The sequence below is a fragment of the Clarias gariepinus genome, chromosome 26, assembly GCF_024256425.1.
Source record: "Clarias gariepinus isolate MV-2021 ecotype Netherlands chromosome 26, CGAR_prim_01v2, whole genome shotgun sequence".
Lineage (NCBI taxonomy): Eukaryota > Metazoa > Chordata > Actinopteri > Siluriformes > Clariidae > Clarias > Clarias gariepinus.
Genome location: NC_071125.1, coordinates 5,338,116 through 5,347,446, shown reverse-complemented (window position 1 = coordinate 5,347,446; position 9,331 = coordinate 5,338,116). Strand labels below are relative to the sequence as shown.

Below are 9,331 nucleotides of genomic sequence, written 5' to 3'. Positions count from 1 at the left end.
GAAATTATCTGCATGCATGGCCACTTCCTGTTTAGCAGATGCCGTGCTTCTGTGGGGATACAGGAAATGATCTTGCTGAGCAAGATCTTATGACAAACAACGCTTTGAGCTAGTTTATTTAACAGAGTACAAAAACTACACAAATTTAATCAAATAACATCTGGCCGGTGTGGAGATTTCATGTGAAGCAACAGATTTGCAGTTATATAATAATATATCCGAAATCCAGGGTTATTAAATCTGCCAGGAATTTCCCCATCATGTGTTTTGCTTCTGCGAGTATACAGTAAAGCTCTGGCCCTAGGGAAGACCGGCTTTCTAAAAAGGATGCTTTTCATCCAGCACATAAGCGTGCATTATGACTCGTGCAAAATGTTCACAGCTTTATTTCATCAAGTTTTAAATACCAACATACAGTACATTCATAAAAAAATGATAATGTCACATATGGGATTGTTTAAAAATCTTTACACAGACGTGCTTGTTAACATCCCTCCAACATTGATCCTAAAACCTGCTTATAATGGTACAAAAAAAATAATAATAATTTCAACCACCAAACAGATTTTTTTATATTTCTTATAGTAGTGTAGATTGAAACTGCCTTTTCAATTCCTCGTCTTTACTTAGGCAGCTTTGAAAAATATCCCTAATTATTAAGCGACCTGCTTTCAAGAGTTGATCGATACATAAGACAGAGTTTTAATCCCTGCCAAACCACCACTGGCTACTTCCCTTTAAATATAAATCGTTGGAAAGATCTTCGGCCAAAGCTTTGTCCTTGAAGGTATTACGCAACCCTGAAGCCTGAACCAGCACAACTATCAAGACCCAGGCCATGCGTGCACACTATTTAGTTTTGTAGACGTTTTTCTTGCTAGAACCCCTAAAAGGTCAAAGTGATGTAGTGTAAATAAGAGTGCTGAATATGGTGTTGAAATCTCCGTTTCCAATATTGCATCTACGCCTCCTCCATGGCTCTTAAAGCCGCGGTCGTGTTCAGGGCACCGGGTCACGCTGCACCTTCTCGGTCATCTGTTTTGCGCTGTAGTAGGATAGGCTAAGACCCATAATGGCCAGCATCATGGCGATCTGGTTAAGGGAGCGGTGCTGAGGCTGGACCTGGACATCTCCGGCTACCTGCCTCTGCAAAACACACACGAAGACAGAACCGAGTTACTGTTAGTAGAAAAGACTACCAGTACTCATGAACAATACATTTACGCCAAGACTCAAATACTGGAATTGGGCGTGTTCTAAAATATTTTCTAATAATGCAATAAAACTCAATCTTGACCATTATTAGCTTGCTACGATAATTTATTATTTTTTTAAACCTATGATACACGTTGTTTCACAAGATTTACAAGAATCTACAGCAATTCTTTCAAAAACTAGTTTAGAAATAAAACCATTCACTATAAACAATATTCATAAAAAAATTTAAAAAGGAAAACAAACTGATTTTTTTTTTAGAAATACTATATACAGTAAAGCACTATCATTCCTATTATACATAATCTTATATAACTCCTTAAACTTTTTTAGAAATCACACAGACACAGAGCGTGCGGTCGAATGCACTTTCACAAAAGGTAAAATAACATCAAATCAAGCAGAAGACTGAGCTTAATAGTTTACGACAAGGTAGCTTCACTAATGAGACTCTTTACACGACAAATTAACTCTAGATCAAAAACAAGGAAGTAAAATGTTCGCCGCTTGTTTTTCAAAATGCATTTGAGCATTACATCATCATATTGGAAAACCTTAGCAAGTCACATAAAGCTGTGTGATTTTCACGCATTCTAAACCATTAGAATGAAGAACCGTTCAGGCTGGATACACACTGGCTGGTATTCACAAAGTTAACACAACCCAAGTTTGACATACCACCCCCATTGTTCTAATCCCAGCCACGATTAACCTTTCACCTTTCAAAGCAAACAGAAACCCACCATGTGCTCAAACATGCGAGAATATGAAAAGCGTTCAAGTCAAACAGGGACTTTTGATTGCATAGAACAGCAGAACACGGTTATGAGAGTAAAAACTCCTCTATATAATCCCGGCTACACTAATGCACTTATCCCTGTATTTCACTAGTGTTTGGATACCATCAAGGTAAAAAGTTCTCGGTACATCAGAGCCATGATCGGACTGCCTGCTTCTCGTCTTAAATGCTGGCCTTCCAGGATGCCCCAAAAATGTGGAAATGGCTTGGATCGAGGTCAGGGTTGTAGAGGGCATGTGGCTATAACTCCCAGATGATTTCCCCTACAGTGCAAGTGATGTTCCTGAATGATTGCGTGTACAGTTCCCACTGACTGATGCGTCTCTTCCACAAGTTATCCATCAATATTCATGGATCAGGCTTTCTACATCACGAAAAACGACTGCAGTGGGCTCCGAGCTACCTCAGCCGGGAACGCCATTCGTTGACGTACAGTCTTCTTTAAAACGTTTGAACCATTTAAATGGTTAAAGAGTCTCATCACTGTACTGTGCTTGAAGTCCATCGTTTTTTTACGCCTTCATACAAGAGACATTTCCTCACAAGTCCCGGTTTAACTTGAACACCCTCGTAATTTAGCGTGTGCTAAAATTCAATTGTACAATATACTGTGATCCTCTGCATGCACAATGATGTTTATATTTTCAATTTTAAATATTTAAACAATTTGTCAGGAGTCTTTCTAGGTCATCACATACAATAGTACGAGTTTATTGATTTAAAAAGGATCAAATCGCTGAAGCGGGTGCGGGTCATTCGAGTCACACACTGGACATTTAAGAAATAAAACCATTCAACTATATACCAAGACAACATTACTGAAGATTTAAGGAATGAGCATGCTCACAACACGTACCTGCAGGAGATGGAAGTATCCAGGAGTCAGTCGCCCGAGTCTGATAATCATGTCTGTTAGATTTTGTCAGAACTGAACCTGCAAAAATTTAAAAAATAAGAACTTTTAAAATTTAAAATCAATAAAGCATTAAATCCAATGACCAAATAACAACCGGTGCATGTAAAAGTGTCAGATCATTTTAGCCATGAATGCAAACAAGAACCGTTTGTTTTTTTTTTACCGGTCACTGACTCTCTGTCTAAAGATCAGAGCTTCTAAACTCGTGTGGATGGAAGCTTTATACAAACCACAGATTGAGAAAATGGACGCCTCTAGCCTTGGGCGAAAGTGTCAAACCAGACAAAATCAAGCTGATCCTGAACTCATACTTGTGCAGAAAGGCAGATCCTTGTGCCTAAATGTCTCAGACCTCCATGTGGCCATGGTTTGACCTCCAACTACAGCACTAATTAAAAGAGACGCAAGACTTTTACATAAGTATATTTACACTGGATCTGAGCAGTGATGGAAGCACAGCAGGGGGGGGATACAACATGCCGAGGCAAGGTTACATCACCTAAACTACATGCACCATTATCTAGGATTTACCGAAAAAGCGAGATGAACGGTTAAAAATCCAAAAAAGTTTAGCTGTTGGAGCGAGTTGGTGGACAATAAGGAGAAGAAAAAGAAATTGCATTCGAATTCAATCAGAAGGTGTTGTTGAATCTCAAAGCCTTTTAAAATATCTCTGGATATAGGAATAGTGTACAGGAGGTGCAGGGAAAGGTGCACATCTACTGAACATCTCTGGGACTTGACCAACCTGACAACAACAGCAACCCCCTCTCTCGCCAAAACAGGAGGTAAAATGATCCAATGTAACGATATATGGTTTAAAAAGTTCCTCCAGGGTTAAAAAGCAAGAAGACTTCCAAAATACATACTTAACTGAAAACCACTAAAAACCTTTGTGGTTAAAAAGGACAGCAAAACATCGATTCGAAACTACGGCTTGAGGAACTGTGGAACCTCTATAGAGCTCCAACCCCTTTATAAAGCCTCGTCTCCGCCAATCAGGAAACAGGGCAGTCTTGCTTTCTTTCTTTTTTTCCTCTCACTCTCTCAAACACACACACACACACATACACATGAATACACAGCCAGCTGTCAGAATGCATCAGACTCTTTGTGGCAGCCGCCACAGCACTACACAAGGGAAAGGAAATCCTCTCAACTTCTAAACACACACGGTTTGCTTGCACACACAAAAAAAAGCCAAATGCGCAACTTAGTGGAAAGAACAGCCAACAGCTAGCCGAGGCTAGCAACCTCCGTGCTGGAATCCCTAATCACATACTGTACACAATCCACGATGGCGGACCAGATGGACAATTTGAGCCGATTTACAATTATATAACCCTCCTCCGCTACGATCACTGTGTGATTGCTAACAACGCTGCTAGTCAGCCACACAACATTGCAAAAGTTGCTATTATATAGGTTTCTACACAGACCTGCAAGTTTGGTTTAGGACACAAACTATAAATTTACAATGTAGATGCACCATGTAGTCTATGCTAGTTGATAACTTTTTCTTCTCCCATAGAACAATTTATGCGGTGTAGCCGCAAGCACTGCAGCCTCGCGCCTCCAGGATCAAGGGTTCATCACCTGCCACAGGTCTGTTCACGTTAAGTTTGCATGTTCTCCCCGTGCTTAGTGGTTTTCTCCAGGGAACTCCGGTTTCCTCCCACAGTCTACAGACATGGAAATTAGGCTAATCTGCATTTCCAAATTGCTTGTGTATGTCTATGTGTATCTGCTCTACCGGATTTACACCCTGAGGGTATACCCTGCCTCATGCCCAAATCCCCTGGACTAAGATCCAGGCCCCCTTAACCCTGTACAGGACAAGCAGTATAGATGATGAATGAGCAATTTAAAAAAGAAATTGCTATATTGCATTTAGCGAAGTTTTAGGACTTGTCTCTTAAATCTGTTTTGCAAAAAGTTCAAATATCAAGTTACAGTTTTATCAGATTCTGGAAGTTAATGAAGCTAGTACAAATTTGCTAAATTTTTCTCCTGCCATAATTATTTAGCAATTTGATTTAACAAAATTAACTATATACAATGGCAGCACGCGGTATAGTGGTTAGCACTGTCGCCTTGCACCTACAGAGTCCGGGTTCGATTCCCGGCCAAGCTCGATTCCTGTCTCTGTGTGCATGGAGTTTGCATGTTCTCCATGTGCTTGGTGGGTTTCCTCTGTGTACTCCAGTTTCCTCCTACATTCCAAGACATGTAGGTTAGGTTAACTAACATTCCAATAATTAGTTAAGTACCAGCATGATGGTCTAGAACTCAAGCCTCCAACACACCAAGGCTCCACGTTCAAGGAAAGTACCAAATTATAGTAACTAGTACATTTTTGTTTGTCATTTTGCCGGTGCTCCTTCTAGACTGCTACAAAACAGTAAATAATACAACCGTCCAATAATCATTTTCTAAATGTCTTGCACAGCTCCTCCTCATGCCTGATGTGATGTATGAGCTCTTTAACAATGTCATTGCTGCCTAAACCATGGTGTGTAGGTTTTTTTGGCTCTGGCAACTACAACAGAAGTGGATTTTGTCTGGCATTTTAGGCTGACTTGTTGATAGTGAAGTTCTACATAAAAATTTTCCTAAATGGAATGAAGTTCTGCAAAATACCAATACAACCCCCTTCTTGTCTTCTTCAAACTTTTGAGTGTAGAAGAACCCCCCCCCCCCCCTTTATACCAGTTTGTACCTCCCTCACTTCCCCCTCACATGCATTATCGTCAACATGGCTGCCGTGAACGTATGTAAGCCAGGGTAGTAGCTGAAGCCGAAGACTTCGTAGGCTCCAGAATGTGGCCAGCACTAGGGGAGCCAGGACACAGATTTATAGAATTTCTCATTAAAAAAAAAAGAAAAAACTATTTTAAAAAATAAACAATAAAAACAGATAGGATGCATTTAAATATGTTACAAAAAGGCTAGTACATGAGGGAATGTTGTCCCCGTCAACTCTGATTCAACTCAAATAAAATTAAGAAGCAAATGTGCCATGTGTAATAATTAATCTGTTAGAACCAAATCAAGTTAATTCCAGTAAAACCGGCTATGGTAATAAGTTGATAATGTACCTCTAAAAAGTGCAAATACCATCACTTGCTATTAAAATGCTAATGACCTGAAACTTAGCTTTAACCAAGTTATACAGCCTAATGCTAATAGTTTAACATACAAGTGTGTTATCTACATTCAAAGCAAGTCTGATTAGATTAGAATAATCAGTCTAAAGCCATCCTGGTCCAGGGGAAAATCCTTTTAGAGCAATAGGTTCTGGTATAAATAATGCTGAAGTGACTTACAATTAAAGTATACAAGTTTTTTACAACAACAACAAAAAGGTACATTAAACTAAATCAGTGAATCAATTGCACAATTCTTGAAGCTAAAGGGTTGTAAGCCCTAAGGTTAGAATTTCAGGATCCCCTTCTTTAACACTAATTAAACATTTTAAAAAGTAACACTTGATAAGACAACGTTTTCCAATTACTACTCCTCAGGTGTCCAATGAATGTTAATGTAATATTTCAATCAAAAGGCTTTATGCAATTTACTGCAGCATGTAGTTTATCTGTAACATGAGATTTGTACAGTATGTTCATGGAAGGCATCATACTGTATAAACAATACACAGTACATAGCTAAGCTCATATTTTTAGTTTTACATTTTTCTCTTTTTAAATCTATTCATCTGAAATAGGTTTTATAAATATTATAAACTGCTAGGCAATACTGCTGGAGAAAAAAGATCAACTTAATTAGTTTTAACAAAATGCAATTAAAACAATTACTATTTTTAATCTTAATATATTTATCAACTCTGAAATGTTAATAAACAAACATCATTTGCACTGCTTGCTATAGATGGCACTCGTAATTTTTGCACAACTTGGTGACCACTTTGTTCTTGATAAAGTAAAATAAAGAACCATGTCAGCATTACATAAAATGCCACCCCAACTGAGAAATCAACTTGTGGTATCCTTCTCATAGTGGAGTTCCTTCATCATTCAGAGTGATGCCAAATTAACATGGCTGCTCATAGCATCAGAAATAAACGAATTAATGCTTCTTGGCTTTAAAGTTCAAAATTAGTTTTATTTAACACACAGAAATATCCGATTGTCCAATCTAAAACACAATAATCATGAAAACCACCCACCACTGGTAGATCAATAACAGAATCTCAATCCTTTCAATCCTAATGGTTTAGTTCTAAGAATTAATTCTCATATTAGAAATAAAATCAATAGAAGGATAAATAAATAAATAAATAAATAAATAAATAAATAAATAAGACAGGCACTGTCTTAATATAGCTTGGATTTAGGTTCATTTCATTAATTTATTACAATTGCTGTTCAGGATAGGAACTACTTTTCCTTCTGTTTTCTCATTCCTCTCCTCACAGTTTAGAGAAAGGATGTAGTCAGGCGCAGAGAGAAACAGATTTTAACAGTCACAAAATGAATAAGGCTGCTAATGTAAATGAACATTTGTTGGACATTCTTGAACCTGATTAAGGATCAGCGAGACTGATATATTTTATACTCTTTTTCATACTGCTGCCAAAACTATAGAAATCACAAATTGTGTTGTGATGTTGTAGTGCAAGTAAACTTTTTTAAAGTAAGTATCGGGATCAGTATCGGGTTATCAGACTCGATGTTACTTGGTCTCGGTTAGAGAAAATTAAGTAAATTTCTTTTTATAAATCAGTGATGTCACCCATCCATAAATGTACAAACAGTTGGAAATTGTAGAAGCAAAAATAAATGTGTGCTTCTGTTAATTTTGTGTTTAAGTTCTATTGTTTTAAGTGCTTTATTTTTTATGTGATCTATACAAATACTCCTGAACAGCTGGGTTACTGACACATTGATGAGATTTTTAAATCCCCCCCAAAAAATAGTTTGGCATTATAAATTTCCATTTATTATTATAATATTTTGCCAATAAATGGACACATCTCCACTCAATATAATGCTTGCAAATGTTTTGCCCATTTTGCGTTAAAAAAACAACAACTAATATATATATAAAAATAATGATGCATTAAAATGGATATATTACAAACCAGACGCACGAGCACAAACGTTTTTCGAACTAAAAACAAACTTGTTGCAAGTCGCTGCTTTGAAGTTTAAATTTAAACTACAATGTGTTCTAAAATAAAAGAATAAATGATTAAAGGGGGAAAACATGCACGCGTCCCATGTGTTAGTGAATCAGTGGCCTTGTTTTAAACACACAAAAAAAAAGTCGCAACCCCTGAGAATATTTCTTTTTACATCCAGACTCATAGACCGCGGTAAGGTAACGTGTGCACGAATGAATGAGTATCAAACTGAAGCTGAGCGCTTTTAATATTAATGAGCTTTTGGCCAAATCCCGGGACACAAACGTGAGAGAGAATATTTGGCTTACCTGAGAGTCCGGACCCTGGATCTGAGCGAGCAGACGTGTGAATACGTGCGTGTACGTGTAGACCCTGAAAGTGTTCAGTCTGCTGGTTATAAAGGAAAGCGCCATTACAACCTATAGCAAGGGGGCGTGGCCACGGAGCACGCGCATACTTATGTAAACATTCCAGCTAATAATAGTGAGAAGGGTGCCAATACTTCTGTCCCAAAGTTTAAATTTCGACTTGGTAACGTTAACCGTTTATGTTAATAATTGAACCATATATATTTATAGAAAGATGTACACTGTATATATGTGTAGCTGTGACTGTAATTCGACATCATACAGTACATTAATAGAAGAAAGAGAATAAACAATTAAACAAAAACGAATGAAATAATTTGTTTTGAAAAATACTCTTTAATTTTGTGCACGTTGGAAAGAGAGAAAGAATGTAGAAATGAAGGAAAGACCGAAAAATAAAAAGACAGAGTGAAACTGTGTAGAAACAGAGAGAGGTGTGTGGGGGCGTGTACTGTAGACGTGTGTGTGTGTGTGTGTGTGTGTGTACGCGTAAAGGCTGAAAGCACGCGCTGTTCCGCCTCCTGATCATAAGTGAAAGCACATTACAGTGTATCTGTGTACACACACACTTACAGAGCAGGGTAATAAGGGGGAGGAGGGGTGCCATTACTTCTGGCCAAAACTGTTTCAGCTTCAAGTTAGTAACTTGAGGCTTTTAAATCTATGAATAATGAAACGAGCAGTTTTTTAATATTGTAAAGGAATAATGGTAATTTAAAAAAAAATATATAGAAAGAAAATACAAAAAAGTGATGTTTTGCATTTTGGAACGAAAGAAAGGAGGAAGGAAGAAAAGGAAAGAAAGAAAAGCACAATATTCTGCACTGTAAAGAAAGAAAAGAAGCGAAAATAATTTATTTATTGATTTAGTGATGTATTTTGGAAAGAAA

The 9,331-nt window shown here is 37.6% G+C and overlaps 1 long non-coding RNA gene across 1 annotated transcript; it reads right to left on the bottom strand.

Annotated features, from left to right (window-relative positions):
- Window positions 1-370: 370 nt before the first annotated feature.
- On the bottom strand, window positions 371-8,462 carry LOC128514411 (uncharacterized). Its single transcript, XR_008356452.1, has 3 exons — window positions 8,382-8,462; window positions 2,871-2,948; window positions 371-1,146 (listed from the first exon to the last, which is right to left on the bottom strand). It is a non-coding gene; the product is annotated as an uncharacterized LOC128514411 (long non-coding RNA).
- Between the last annotated feature and the right edge of the window lie 869 nt (window positions 8,463-9,331).